The 16,759-nt window shown below is 33.6% G+C and overlaps 1 long non-coding RNA gene across 1 annotated transcript; it reads right to left on the bottom strand.

The window, feature by feature from the left end:
* Positions 1 to 14,248: 14,248 nt before the first annotated feature.
* Positions 14,249 to 15,217, bottom strand: LOC128041280 (uncharacterized). The gene is made up of 2 exons (XR_008196017.1): positions 14,718 to 15,217; positions 14,249 to 14,476 (listed from the first exon to the last, which is right to left on the bottom strand). It is a non-coding gene; the product is annotated as an uncharacterized LOC128041280 (long non-coding RNA).
* Between the last annotated feature and the right edge of the window lie 1,542 nt (positions 15,218 to 16,759).

Consider the following 16,759-nt stretch of genomic DNA (forward strand, 5'->3'; position numbering starts at 1 on the left):
AGGAAGACAAGATCTGCTATCTTTGATCCCTTCCGCTGCCAAATACAGAAAGACAAGATCTGCTATCTTCGATCCCCTCCGCTGCTAAATACAGGAAGACAAGATCTACTATCTTTAATCCCCTCCGCTGCCAAATACAGGAAGACAAGATCTGCTATCTTCGATCCCCTCCGCTACCAAATACAGGAAGACAAGATCTGCTATCTTCGATCCCCTCCGCTGCCAATTACAGGAAGACAAGATCTACTATCTTCGATCCCCTCCGCTGCCAAATACATGAAGACAAGATCTGCTATCTTCGATCCCGTCTGCTGCCAATTACAGGAAGACAAGATCTGCTATCCTCGATCTCTTCCGCTGCCAAATACATGAAAATAAGATCTGCTATCTTCGATCTTCTCCGCTGCCAAATGCAAGAAGACAAGATATGCTATCTTCATTGATCTGTTTTCTAGGGAATATGACCGTATGTTCTATTTTATAAACCTAATTATGCCTAGTGATTAGGATGACATTATCAGAATGAATCAAATGCTCCTAACTAGATGTGTATGAATGACATTTGGATGAATGCAAAATGTCATGAAAATGATTCATTTTAATGTTTAGGTTATCAACACTCATTGCTTATTAAGGTTATATCAACGTGTTACAACGCTTTCTTGCTCATTGGTATTTCCAAAGAAACATTTAATCTGATTGCCCCCACTATGAACGTCAAAGTTCAATCCATTGAGGCATAAAATTTGTACCATCAATCTCCCACTGTAACCTAAGGGTAGAAAGATATGGCTTTTCTCAATCTTCTTCTATCGCAATTCAAGGATCTGAAATGTGAAGCTCTTTGGTCCTTTATCCCATTCCCAAGGTGTCATACCAAATGCTCATGCAAAATTTTCTTGAAAACCTTTTCTTATCATTTATCATTGTTTTTGTTCATTGAAGCTTTGTCACGAACACGACATTTTGTCATTTTGTTCAATCAATGTTTGGACAACAAAATCTGAAAGGATAGTCTTTAACTTAGACTCTTCCTTTTTAGATATTTCACCCTTTAAACTTGGTGTTTTCTAAACAATAGTCTTGTTTCAGGTTCCTATATTATTTAGAAACTTCTAGAGTAATATGCAAAACTTTCATTGTGAAAGTATCATCATTCCAATGCAACATACTTGCAAAAAACATATAATGATGGATGAAATAGAATTGATTTGAGAGCAAGCTCGAAATAAATGAATTATCAAGGGTAGCAAGAATAAAAGAGGAATTGATTGGAACACGTATCTTGAAAAAGAATGAAGTATTCCAAGAACAACAACAAATTCAATATATAAATAGTATAAAGGTTAGGTGCCCCAGATATCGCAGCTTGAACTTCTCTGTACAAACTTTCTAAAGACTTTCCTGAGTTTGACATGTGTTTAGGAGATCTACAAGACTCTGTCGATGCCCCAAGATGTCGCCTTACCCTTTCAGGTATAGTAAGATCACCACATGCCCTAATCCGATCACTTCATGCACCCATTCTGATCAATATTTGAGCCGCCCTTCGGGTTTTCAACTCAAATCCCCTTTGGCCTAGGGTGCCCTTTCCGGGTTTTCCCCTTAGCCTCTCCATTTTTACTTTTTCATTTTTCATTTTTTTCATTCATTTTTTTCATTTTTTTTTCTTTTTTTCATCATTTTTTTGTTTGAGTCAAAGTGCCCTTTGCAGGTTTTCATATTGGTCCTTCCTTCTTCTTTAAACGAAGTGTTTATTAACTGGATCTGAGTTTATAGGATTGGTAATCTCACTCAGGATCAGTGCTCCTCTGAAAATGGTCTTCTTTACAACATAGGGACATTCCTGGTTTGGCATTCATTTCCCTTTAGAATCCTTTCGTTAAGGAAGAATCTTTTTCAACATCCAGCCCTCTCGTGGAATCCTCTGAGACGAGCCTGTTTATTATGGGCTCATATTATTTATTTATGGTACATCTGACCCTGATGAATAGCTTTTAACCCTTTTCCTATGGCCACCTGATCACATCGCGATTTGATCCCTCCAACAAGCAATGAGGGGATTTTAATAGGTAAAACTACCTCAATCCTGTAAACCAAAAAGAGAGGTGTTGCCCCAGTACAGATGTTTGACAAACAATGAGGGCAAATGGTAATTTCTCATGCCAGTCCTTGTTCACCTCTAGGTAATTCGGTGACAAAACGTGATGTCTGCTTCTGAATTGATTTAAGACCTCAATTATCGTGCTATCATTTAAGTTCAATGCATTTTCCAATACCATCCTCTCTGAAATTCTGTATCGGTATAGGATGATTTTGATCCGTGAAGTAGCCTCTCAAAAAAATGAAGCAATGCCCATTAGAAGTCTTCGATAATGGTGATGTCCATGCCCCATTTTGCTCAAAATTTGAGTCGCCATTTTTCGAGTTTTCAACTCAGATCCACCTTTAGTCAAAGCGCCATTTGCGGGTTTTCGCCTTGACCTCTCCCTTTTTTTAAAAAAAATTTTTGACTTTGATTTTTTTTGATTTTTTTGATTTTTGATTTTTATTTTTTATTTAGTCTGAACTCATGAGATCAGGCAAGTCTTGGTCATGCTTTTCGACCAGAATCAATGTTATTCTAAAGTCTTCCATATAAGATCTTCCACTTTCATCTTGTATGTGAAAAACCTTCTTTGGTACCAAATTTCTTTCATAGAGCCATTTTGGGACGCAACTACGACAGAAACTTTGGATCTTTCTCTTTAATCAGGATAAAATCCAACAACATCTTGAAAGGATGGAAACTCAACTTCAAATGGGTAGAGCTATGCTGACTCAACAAGAGAGAGCATTGCCCAAGCAAAGAATTGCATCTTTCGCACTGTAAATTTCTAACATCGTGCTGTTGTGCAAGTTTTATTATAAGAATCGAGGCATACCATGATATGATCATACAAAGACATCTTTGAACTCTAGAGGTAACTCAACAAGGTCTTGCTTCGTCTCTATGAGCAGGTCAATTCTAGTCTTCACCAAGCTCACAATTTCTAATGATTCATTGAAAGGTAGGATCTGTTTATCCTCTTATTCTACCATCCTCAACAAGTTTGGAGATAAGCTACGATCTATGTCATCTTCAAAGTCGTGAGATCCCTCTAAACACATGTCTTGCTCAAAAGGAGATTCTAAGTCTGTAGCAGTGTCATTCATGTCGTTGATATCCAGGGACCTATTGTAGGTGCAAGAGAATATACAAAGAACATATGAAGTTATGTACGATATGATTATGAATGAATGAAATAATATTTTGGAAGGAAATCTAAAAGAACAAAAGAGTCAACAATAATTATTCGTAATGAATGAAAGAATATTGGCTCAAAACGATTGTAAAGATATATTTCATTAAAATAACGGTGTTCAGACATGAGCCTATTTCACAAAAGAGTTCTTGTTGCCTCTAGGCTGAAAGCAACAAGTGTGTTTTGGATATTACTCTGAGTAAGCTCTAAATGCTACAGGGGTTTCTTTAGAACACTCTCAAGTTTATAAGGGTGAATATCTAATAAGGTCCGTTTTCAGTTGTCTTCATGTATGACATTGATATGAACATTTTTGACCCCTTCACAAAACTCTATCTTGCTGGACCTTAGATTACTGCTCTTGTATTTGTAGTTGTAGTTGGTCTTGCTTCCCCCTTTGGAATGGTTCAAGTTTTTTAATCTTTGGTCCATGTTTTTCTTCGGGTACCACAAGAATGTTGATTTTCCAAATTAGCTGAAGTAATTTTACTCAATTAGGATCTTTTAATGGTCTTTAATGCACATGATGTTATGTAATGCAAATGCATGAAATGAATGCAAAAAAGAGACGTTGATTCTTGGTTCAATTCTATTATATGAACTTTACTAGAAAACAAATCTCTTTACATAAAGCGAATATATATATACGGCTTTGCCCTTATATTCCAAGACAACGATCCTTTTCTTCATTCGTGCGTTAAGATGAATCTCACGAACTCTTCAAAAGGGACATCTCTTTTATCTCCTTTTTGCTTGATCCGGGCCACGACTCGTTGCTCGCTTATCCTCATGATACTCGTTGGCTCCTCTTTAAGAAAGTTCAACGGTTCTTGAATAATCTTCATCATCTTGAATCTTCGGGCATCAGAGCAATAGTTGTGTTGTCCTCTATCATCTTTCTCTTGTTGTGTTTTCTCGGAACATATTCGGGTAACCGTATTATTTTTCACTTTATCAAAAGACCCATTTCCTTATGACAAGCTCTCTATTTAACAATTGAACGTGAATCAACACCTCTTTTTATGATGAAAATGCAATGCAATCATCAAAAAAGGAAAATAGATTAGTATAAAGCAAAAGCAAGCAAGAATAAATAAAACACCTAGTCGGGTGACTACTAGGGGTTTGAAGTGGTTCTACCTGGGGTGGGCTCCTAAGGTTCACTATATGAGGTTTGGCTCTAAAGTAAGGGTACCCGAACCAGCAGATTCCTCGATCCTCACCCATTATAGGCTCATATAGACCGAGTTCGGTTCAGGGGAATACATTTTCCTATGGCTACACGGAGATGAAAATCTCACAAAGACAAAGGTACGGATGTATCCCGAAAGCGATCCACTATCCTGCACGGAGGTGAAAACCTCACGAAGGAGTAACTTCTCACTCTCACTTAAAGGGTGTGACCAACGACATGCAATGCTATGCGAAAGATATAAAATTTAAAATAAATAAAGCACAATGATGACAATTGTAACTCAAAACAAATGAAATGCAATGAAAGGATCATATATTTAAACCAAATTTTCAACTTTCGACAAAAAGACAAGAAATAATCAACTCGTGGCTTGACTCTCTTATTTTTGGTCCCCAATGAGTCGCCAAGTTGTTGACACCATTTTTTGGATGAAAAAGGGGGTCGACTTGGATTTTGAAAAATGAAACGCAGTCGCCACCAATCCTTTTTTATAAGGTGTGATTGGATCACCTTGAAAAGTGGTTGTTTTTAATAAACGGTTTGATTTTATTAAAACAACAAGTTTGGTCCACGAAATTCAGAAAAATAGGTTCGAGAGTCGGTTACGCACGAGGAAAGATTAGCACCCTCGATATGCCCAAAATTGGTACCTAGTTGATTACTTAATGTCTTAATGTCGAAAATTGAAAACTTTGGAGAATTTTAAAAATACGATCATTGTATTAAAACGTTGAAAATTTTCAGGAAAAGGGCATGTTTCACGTTATTTGAGAAAGAGAATCATATCCATGAAGTTAGAACACAATGTCTCGAATTCCCGATCTGCGAATGAAAATGCTTGTTCAAAAGACATTTAACTATCTTGGATTAGAAAAGGGATCACGACCGATAAGTTAGGATACGATCCTTTTTAATTCCGATATCGTTTAAAACTTGAGTTTGAAAAATTCGTGTAATAAAGTTTAAAAGAATATTCAATTGTTTAAATCAAATGAAGAAATTGCAACCCAATACGTTAGGGCACAATTTATCAAAATATTAAACATTGAATATTACATTTATTTGAAAAATCCTCGTCGAGAAAACAACATGTCACATCCAATGCGTTAGGACACAATATATTGAATTCTCGATAACGAGCTTTTATCATTTTTTAAAAGAGTAATCTCGATTATTTTGATTCAACAAAGAAAATCGGAACCCAATACGTTAGGGCTCGATTCTCTCAAAGATCTCAAATATCGAGTATTACTTATATTTTTTAAATTTTCCATTTTGGATAAATTGAATAAAAATATATGTAAAATAATAATTATGATAATGCAAATAAAATAATACAAGCAAAATAATAAAATAAATAAATAAAATGGCAAATTAATGACATGTAAAATAAAAATACGTGAACGAATTAGATTAAAATAATGATAAAGACGTGAATAAATAATCAAAATGAACATGAACAAAATTATAAAAATAATAAAGTATAAATATGTATGCATACGCATGCGAGGATATAAAATTTAAAAAGCAAAACAACAAAGATATACGTAAATGTACCAAATAAACATTAAGTAAAACAAAGATACAACAATGAAAGAAATAAATAAATTATAGGAGTATGTGTGTTTATATATACATTATAAAATTATAAAATAATACAAAAATATATGTATATATAAATTATAAAATATATAAATAAAGAAGAAAAATATATAAGCGTATATATGTATGTAAATGTTAAATATGTATATATATGGATATATATAAATAAATAAATAAATATATATATATATATAGAAGCAGTTATATAACAATAATAATAATAAAATTTATAAGTTTTAATAATAAAAATAACCAAAATGCAAAAATAGGGCCAAATTGAAACTAAGCAAAATCCTGGGGCTGAATTCAAAAGGAAAACATAAGGAGGGACCCAATTAAAATGCGCTTAAAAGAATGGGGACTAAACTGGAAATTTTCTCTTCCCCAAAACGACACTGTTTCAGTGAGGACTAAACCAAAATCGAGAAGAGATTACTGGGCCAAATTAAAAAAACAGAAATACTTAATTAAAAACATTAACATAAGCGGAAGGGCTAAAAGTGCAATTAGCCCTTCCGTCAAAACAGGCGGATCCCCAGCGGTCGGGTTGGGTCAATACGCGGGTCTCCCCCTAAAACGATGCCATTTTATGTTTAGTATAAATATTTAAAAAAAACCAAAAAACAATCAGTTTCTTCATTTTACAAAAAAAAACAGAGAGAGGGAGAGAGATGCTCTCTCAGGCCACAAATCCGGCCTGGGACTCCGGCGAGCCTTCGCCGTAGCGTCACCGTGGGCGGCGGTCAGAGGCACAAAATCAAGCCTTTCCGGTCCCTTATTGAAGCCGGTGGCCTCTAGAACACGGATTCAAGGCTGAATCTCGTGAAAGGTGAGCCCAAACTCGAGAAAGAAAGGGGGAATCGCTCGCCTCCCCTCCTTCCAGCGTGATGCAGGTACGTATTTTTCCCTTTTTTTGTTTTTTTCTTTTATTTATCGTATTTGAAAGGAAAATAAACAAGAAACAAACCGAAAAGAAAATGAAAAATCGAAAGATAAAAATCACCTTTTCAAACTGTTTTTTGGTTTTTTTTATTTCACTTGATAATGTGTTTTTTTTTTACAAAAATCAGTAGAAGACCCTACAAAGATGATATTCGGCCTCTTTATAGCCGATTTTGCTTCTATTTTTCTCTGCTATTGCTGCTTGCGTGTTTGCTTCTTTGTTGCAGGGGCTGATGGGACGGTGGTGGGTGGAGCAGGTGGCGCGTCGTCGAAGTGTGGTCGCCAGGCAGTCTTGGCGCTAGGGTTTCATCTCAAACCCTAGTCCAACTTGACTTGCCTATTGGGCTGGGGTGATATTGGGCCAATTGTATTGGGCAATTTGGGTTAATTTTGGGTTTAATTAATTTGGGTTTTGGGTCTCTGCTTGTTGGGCTGTAAATGGGTTTTATGTTTGGGTAGTGGGCAAAATTGGGTTGTACAATTCTTGTTAGTAATCAAGTAAAAATAATTTATAAACCAAATGTTCAAATATAGGTTTAGACAAAAATAACAAAATTTTAAAGAAGGGATTTGAACACAAGACCTCACACACACAAACACTACACTTAACTACTAAACCAAATCAATTAACTTGTTATAATTTTCATAATCTTAACTCAAAAGTTGGACGTAACCACTCATGGTTTCACTAACTCAGTTTTTTCTAAACCGATTTTTGGGATGTGACAGAGAGAGCTATTATATTAAATAGATTGGAAAAATCTAATACTTGTATGTTATTTTAATAAATGCTTGGTGTGCATTTGTTTTAAGTGATTTGCAGTAGAATTTGATTTCCTAGTTAGTAGCATTATCTAATTAATTAATTGCCTTTGAAATTCTAAAAATTCATAAATTCCCCAATAATTATTTTGATTTGAATAAATAATCCAAATTGACAATGAAAACTTAAACGAAAATTTAATCCATCTTTACAATGACAAAATAAAGTCGAATTTATATAAGCTCAAAATGACATAAAATATTTGAGAGAACGAGGAAGAAAAATTGGCGTTGATCGAGAAAAATGAGAAAGAAAAGTGTGGATTTTGGGAAGGGAGGTGTAAAAATATATTAATTTTTAAACATATTTTTATATATTTTTTAAGTATTCTATTATATATATTCGTTATAAATTTTAATAATTGTGTTGTAAAAGTTTTCAATGATTTTCTTTTTCTTGTTTGGAAGGACACTACAAAATATTTTACTTACTAAATCTTTTAAAATTTAGGTTTCTTTGCCATTCGAAATAGATTTCTTAAATTTTCTCACTTAAAACTTTTTATATATAAAATAATAATTCTCAATGTTTTTATAACTTAATTTTCGAATTTATTCTCAATGATGTTTTGGTTAGTAGAGAGTGAGATGTTTTGGCAACCTTAAGATGATGTTTTTTTTTTTTTTTTGTGAATTGCAAAAGGGGGTAAAGCCCTAACAGTAACGTGATTAGCACAACTCAAACTCAGGTTACACTTGAGGCAGTGAACATCCTTACCATCAGGCTAACACACAAGGTTTAACTTTAAGATCATGTTTAATTTTTAGTATGTGTGGATTTGATATTTGTAATTAAATCTACCTTGTGTTAATCTTTTAAATGGTTAATTCTATCTTAAATATTTCGTTTTTTTGAATTTTTAAGAATATAAAATTAAAAACTAAAAAAAAAGCTTACCTGTGTGGCTCACACGGCCAGGAGACACGCCCATGTTTTAGGCCGTGTGGGCATTCGATGTGAGGCACACGGTCGTGTCCTTACTCGCGTAACTCTTTGACTTGGGTCACACGACCAACCACACGCCCGTGTGTTAGGCCATGTGAAGGGTGCAGGGGTCACACGGCCAAGTCACACGCCCTTGTGCTAGGCTGTGTGCAAATACCTGGGCATTCTGTTTTGAAATTTCAAGGTGCAAGGGACACATGGCCAGATTACATGCTCATGTGACACACGGCTAAGACACACACCCGTGTCTCTGCCCATGTGGACGAAAATAGACCATTTTAAGGCCACTTTTCTCACCCTTTTTGACATCAACCTACATACAACATTTAAATACACTAATATATCCCAACCAAGCAATCAAAACCAACCAATACATGTTCTAAACATAATATAACATTACATATACATCAATTACTTATACTTACCCATTTAACTCATTTCATTGATTTATCAGATTCTACTACTAATTACGCACATACAAACATTTAAGATTCACAACCACAATTCAAACGATTTCATTGCCAAACCAACCATATACATGTCATATAAACCAAAATTTATATTTCAAAAACTACCGGATTAAATTGGACAGTGTGGCTTGATATGTTGATTCGATCTTCCGATCACACGTTAATCTACAAGAACATAAACAACACGAGTAAGTTTAATGAAGCTTAGTAAGTTCAATAGATTAAACATTGATCTTACTGAACTCAATATATTCAACTAAATTGTAAATAAATCATACATTCTCCCTCTCAAATACAACATAAGTCAATGAACACATTTCCTTTAGATCAATATCATTAATAATCAATATATCTTTCAATTCATTCACATAGGTCTTTTACCAATTCTTATTGAATCGAGGAACGACTTATGGATATGAGTACTCGTTTTCTTTATGCCATAGTCCAACTATGGTCTTACACATGCATTGCCATGGCCCAGCCATGGTCTTACATTCGTAGTGCCATAACCCAGTTATGGTCTTATCATCAGAATGCCATAGCCCAGCTATGGTCTTACTTATAAATACTGCCATGGTCCAACCATGGTCTTACGTTCAAAGTGCCATAACCCAGATATGGTATTTTCATTAAAATGCCATAGCCCAACTATGGTTTTACATATAAACATTGCCATGGTCCAACCATGGTCTTATCCGTCAATTCATCCTTTACTATAAAATGATTGTACACTATCCTGCGTTTTACTTGTTTTAAGCATTCATTTCAATTTCATAATTTAACAATAAATTTTAGTTTCAATAATAAGAATATGAATAAATAAATTATATCATTCATAAATTAATAAATAATCATGAAAGTTTAACCATACGAACTTACCTGGGTTAAATTGTGGAATTTGTAGTGGTTCAAAGATTATTCGGCTATTTTTCCTTTTTCGTGTTGGTCTAAGGGCTCTTGATATGTAGCAAAATATGAAAACCAGCTTCTTAAGGGTTCTTCAATGGTGTTTTTGGATGAGAATTATGAAGAAATTTTCTAGAATTCTCTTATTATTTCAATTTGTAAGCTAAATTTTTTATTTTTCTAATTTTGCCCTTATTTCACCTGATTTTTTGATTTTTCTCTGCCTATGCCGCCCAAGCCATCATCTTTGGGCTAATTTGCCTTTTATGTCCTCCCTCATTTAACACTTGAGCTATTTAATCATTTTAGCAAGTTTTGCACATTTTTCAATTTAGTCTTTTTTAATTAATTAACTATCAAAATGTTAAAATTTTCTAACGAAATATTAATACTAACTTAATGACACTCTGTAAATATTTATAAAAATATTTACGGCTCGGTTTATAAAATTGAGGTCTCGATACCTCATTTTTAAACCATTCTACCTAATAAATTATTCTAAAATACAAATCACCAATTCAAAAATCTTTCTAAAATCACACTTGACTCGTAAATAATAAATAACAAAATTTTCAAACTCACTCGTCGGATTTAGTGGTCTCGAACCACTATTTCTGACACCACTGAAAATTGGGCTGTTACATCTACCACCTGTTTTGCTTGCATTATTTTCCTGAAACTAAACAACATTGGCCTATAAAGGAATGCTCGCCACAAACTCCACCTGTCGTGTCTCACAATCTAACAACATCTCAATAAGCACATCCAGAGAAACATTCATATCTGAAGCCACCATGCGAACTTACTCATACTCCACTGGTAATCTTGCCAAAATAAAGTTGACTTATTCGGGATCAGGTACCAATCTAACAACTGCAGTGAGAACATCACATATGTTCCTTATCTTAGTCAAATATTCTTTAATGGACAACTGTCCCTTTTTTTCTGAGAATAAAGACTATGTCTCAGACTAGAAATCTTCATGCTTGACTTAGCAACAAACCGTCTTTCAACTGCGAGCCAGACATCTAGACTCGTGCGAGCATTAGTAAGATAAACAAGGATCTCATCACACACAGTAGACAAAAGCCGAGATGCTAAGAGTTTGTCTTGTTGATTATGTTTCAAGAACACAGTATTTTCCACCAATTGACCATTGTTGTCATCAAGAAACTAAGATGGAACACTGATAGTGCCTAAAACAAAATCTTGCAAATTACAGCCTTTAAGAATCAAAATAATTTGATGTTTTTACAAAAGAAATTTTGTTTCATTGAGCTTAATAGTATTATGCTTAGGAAATTGAGGAACACGTTTACTCACTATGCAAGAATTGCACCCAGGATCCAAATGACAAAAAGATACCTGTGTAGCACCATTATCATCATTAGCAGATTGTTATTGACTACCGCCATCTCCTGAGATTATTTTTAGAGCCATGACTCACCAACGAAACTTCAACGACTTTCCGCACACTACCATCAACAAGAAACCGTAGCTCTTGATACCATGTTGAAACATTAATAGATAGAGAAAGAACACATGAACCTTGTACAGCCCAAATTTACCCGGGTCTCACCAAATAACAAGCCGAAAAATTTAAAACCTACCCAAGCCCAATTACAAAACCCATTACCCAAAACACAAATCAGAAAAAAAGAAACCCTAACCCTAGGTGCACCGCACCTAGGGCCTTCTGACATTGCCGCTGCAACTGCCACCACCGACTCACCCCACTTGCGCCGCGCACGTCCCATCGTCCTCACCTGCTCCATCTTCAAACACGCAAGCAAAGAAGGACAAAACAACAGTAGAAACAATAGAAAAATCGTAAAATGGCTATTTAAAAGCCATTCAAACAGATCTAAGGGGGGATGCTCTTCTTTTTCTTTTTGTAACATTTTCAAGGAAATAAAAGTAAAAAATCAAAGGTGACCCTTTTTTTTTTTTTGCATCTCTTATCATTTCGTATCTGTTCATTATATTTTTATACATATATATATTTTATAAAAATATAGTTTATACTTGCGAAAAATACAAAAAATAATATTTTTTTACCTTCTTGATTTTTCCGGCCACCGCGTGCGGTGACCGGCGTGGCGCCAGTGCGGTGGGCTGACGATCGGCGCGACAGGGGTCTTAGAACCCCATAGGCCGGATGTTGGAGAGAAATAAAATGGATTTTTTGTTTTTTTTAGAAAAACTGTGGCTGAAATGATTTTTGAAGAAAAAAAGGGTTTAAATACCCTGAACAAAATGGCGCTGCTTAAGGCTCCTCTGACCGTCGGCCCGACCCGACCCGGAGGATCCGCGTGTTTTTAAATTTTGGGCTATTTGCGCGCGCAGTCCCTCCTATTTTGCGGCGTGTTGCAATTTGGCCCTTTTTCATTATTTTCTTTTATTTTTAATTTACCCCCATAATTTTATTTTTGCTTCAATTTGGTCCATTTCGACGCTGCGTTTTAAGGCCTGGATAAGTTTACTGTTTTGGTCCCTCCCTTTTTGCGCGTGTCGCAATTTGATCCTTGTCGTCTTTTTATTTTCGAATCAGCCCTGTATTTTTTTATTTTATTTCGATTTAGTTAATATTTTTAGCATTTTTATTATTTAACCTTATTATTGTTATTATTATTACTATTATTAATTATTATTAGTTTTGTTTTCCTTTTTCTTTATTTGTTACTATTATATTAATATATTAATTAGTTTAATATTATTTTCAGCTTTATTTTTATTCTATATATATACATATATGCATTATGCATGTCCATATTTTATAATAACTTATTTTTACATACACACAAACGCATTCTTTTATATTTTATAATTTATATATATGTCTATATATATCTATATACCTTTTATTATTTTCCTATATACATATAGGTACATACATGTATCTTTTATATTTATAATTTCCAAAATATGTATATATACACATATATTTTAAAATGCATACATGCTCGTACATACACACTTTTTATAATGTACATACTTATATTTTATATATCTTTGTATTTTATAACCTATATATATATATGTAAATACTTATATTTTTATATATTATAATTCATGTGTATATCTTTTATTTATTTTCTTCATTTATTTATTTATTTACATGTCCGTTATTATTATTTGTTATGCTTTATATTTGTTTATTATTGTACATACGTGATTGATTTTATTTATATATATATATGTGACTTCTTATTTACTTATATTTTGTTTGCCTCGTGATTATTTTGCTTACACCATCATCATTCCATTACGCCCATTTTTATTTAGATTTCAAAAAAGAAATTTTAAAAAATAAATAAGTAATAATCGATATTTGGGATCTTCAAAAGAATCGAGCCCTAACGTATTGGGTTCCGATTTTCTTCGTTGAATCCAAATAATCGAGATTACTCTTTTAAAAAAAGCTCACAATCGGGAATTCGATACGTTGTGTCCTAACGCATTGGATATGACATGTCGTTTTCTCGAGATGAGGATTTTTCTAAAAAATAATAAGGCAATATTTAGCGTTTGGAAATTCGAGGAAACGTGCCCTAATGTGCTGGGTTTCGATTTTTCTCGTTCAACCAAATAGCTAAATATCCTTTCAAAAATTTCAAAATAAGGCAATGTTTCGCGTTTGGTAATTCGAGGAACGTGCCCTAATGTGCTGGGTTTCAATTTCTCGTTTAACCAAATAGCCAAATATCCTCTTGAATTTTAATCCATGTTATTCGAATTTTTTAAGGATCGTATTTTAAATTTCTTTAAAGTTTTCAATTTTCGGCATTAAGACATTAACTAATCAACTTGGTACCAATTTTTTGGGCGTTACGAGGGTGCTAATCCTTCCTTGTACGTAACTAACTCCCGAACCCATTTTTCTGAATTTCGTGGACCAAAACCGTTTTTTAATAAAATCAAATCGTTTATTAAAAACAACCACTTTTCGAGGTGATCCAATCACACCTCATTAAAAAGGATTGGTGGCGACTCCCGTTTTCATTTTTCAAAATCCAAATCGACTCCGTTTTCATCAAAAAATGGTGTCAACAAACCTCAAAGAATCAAAGAAGAGAGAATATCAAAGAGAAGAAAGAAAGAATGATTTCTTCACTAAGTTCAACATGAAGAACCTACAACCATAGTATTTATACTAAGTTTTAACAAAGAAGATGAATAACAACCTGAACCAACTAACTCAATAACTTATTAACAACCTAATTGTTGCAGCAGTTCCTTAACATTCATCGAACCTCCTGGCTGCTGCTATTGAAGCTTGCGAACAGCTCAACTGTGAACACCTAGACTGCTGCAAATCAATCCTTAACACATTAAAATATTTAAAAGTTTCACTTAACCATAAATTAAAATTAAGTAATAAAATTCAATAAAATTTAATGTTTAGGAAAACCGAATCCTATAAAACTAAAATGAAAAAGTTACTTTATACCAAAAAATATGGAAATGTTTTGTTTATTGAATAAAAAAACAAATATTAAACAAAATAAAATATAATTATGAATTTGGGTATCCGATAGAAAATAATTCACCTTATCATCCTTTAAAACTTTAAAATAAACAAAATAAAACAAAAGAGACTGTCTATTATTTATTCATTTCTTTCTTCTCTTTGATTCATTAGCTGAGTTAATATTCAGTTATTTGGTTTTAGGTCTTAAAAATATGACACAAAATCTCGATGACTTTGACGATGTCGAGTTTAAAATTCTTTTAACCAACTTCTAAAAATAGACAAAAAAACAATAAATTAAATTCCAAAATAAAAATAAACAATATTTGGGTAGAAAGGTTTTTTAATCGCATATTTAACTTTAAAACACTAGCGTTTTCCGTTATTTTTGCGGAAAAAGAATATTTTTAAGTTAAAAGTGGTTTTTCACCTGCATATAAAATCCTTGACCCCGAAATTTAAAAAATAAAAAAAAGTGCTTCTGTTTTAACTCAGCCAATGAATCTAAAGAGAAGAAAGTAAAGATGTATGTTTCAATTTTCAAAGGAAATTGGCAAAGGCTTTCTTAGTAGAAATGGATATTTATACCACACAGATTGTACCATATTTCTTTCTTAATTCAATTTTATATCACAATATATTAATATTAAATTACAAATTATGTCGACATTTTTGGTAAAAGTACATTAGGAAATTATGTCGACATGTTGTGGATAATCAATAAATGCATTTCTTTCTTTTTGACAGTTGTCCAAGTAAACAAGTAACTCTTTTTAGATTTTATACGAATGGTTTGAATTTTAAATTTAATCTTTTAACTTTTATAATGTCATAGTTAGTTTGAATATTTTATTATGATTAAAATGTTGATATATATGTGTCTAAATATATAATCTTTTACTTTTTTTCTTTGAGATTATATAATAATGATTAATTTTTAATTTTGGTCTGTATATTACGTTTAATTTAAAATTTAATTTTTAAACTTAATTTTTAAAATTTATTTTGGTACCTCAACTTTTATAATATTATTGTTAACAAAATATTTTATTTTGAATATATTGACGTACACATATTCAAATACATAACCTTTTACATTTTTTGAGATTATTTAACAATCAGTCCTCAGTCTCATATCACATAATAACATTTTATACAATCTATTTCAGTTCATACAGACCCTATAGAAGATATGCATTCGTTTCAAACGACGCAAGCAACCTGAGGGCGAAGTCCAGTTCTTGATCCACATGCCCATGTGGTTCCACACGACCCGGACAGCTGGCCCGTGTGGCATTACACGACCTAGCATATGCCCGTATGCCTACCCGTGTGTCGCACATGGCCTGACACATGTCCGTGTCATCTGTTCGTGTGGTCCTACTACGTAAACAGTAAATCACACAGCCTGAACACTCGCCTGTGTCTCTTGCCCGTGTGTCTCTAAGTCATAAATCAATAAGTTACACAGCTTGGACACACGCCCGTGTCCCTGGCCCATGTGAACCCTGTATTAAACATTTCCACATACGGCCTGAACACACGCCCGTGCCCTTGGCCCGTGTGTCTCTAATTCATGAACGGTGGATTACATAATCTGCCACACGGCCATGTGGCATCGATAGCCATATTTTTTGGCATCTAAAATTCGTAGAAGGTCTGGTTTTCGATACGCACCTGAAGTAGTTTCGAAGTAGGATCAAGGTAGAGTACTCTTGAGACCTAAAACGAACATTCAATAACTAATCAAACAACTAAAACGACAAAAATCACACAATTTAATACTCAACCACTTATATCAAAACTTTGATGCAAACTTCCAACAAAACCAACGCTTATCGACAACTCGACGGAACTATCTCGAAACAGTGTGAGGAGGATTACTTCTTTCGATATTCTCGCCTAAAGAAAAAAGATCAACGATCACTTAGCAGAGAATTCAAGTGAAACAAACATAGAAACCCCATTTCTACACATAAACAAAAAATCAACAAAAACTTCACGGAACCACAAGAATTCACGACAAAACTTACACGGAGACCTTCCAACGACACAATGAACAACTTAAACCCTCAATTAGCTCTGATAGCCACTTCACTAACGAAATCAAAGAAGAAAAAG

This window comes from Gossypium raimondii, chromosome 5 (genome assembly GCF_025698545.1).
Source record: "Gossypium raimondii isolate GPD5lz chromosome 5, ASM2569854v1, whole genome shotgun sequence".
NCBI lineage: Eukaryota > Viridiplantae > Streptophyta > Magnoliopsida > Malvales > Malvaceae > Gossypium > Gossypium raimondii.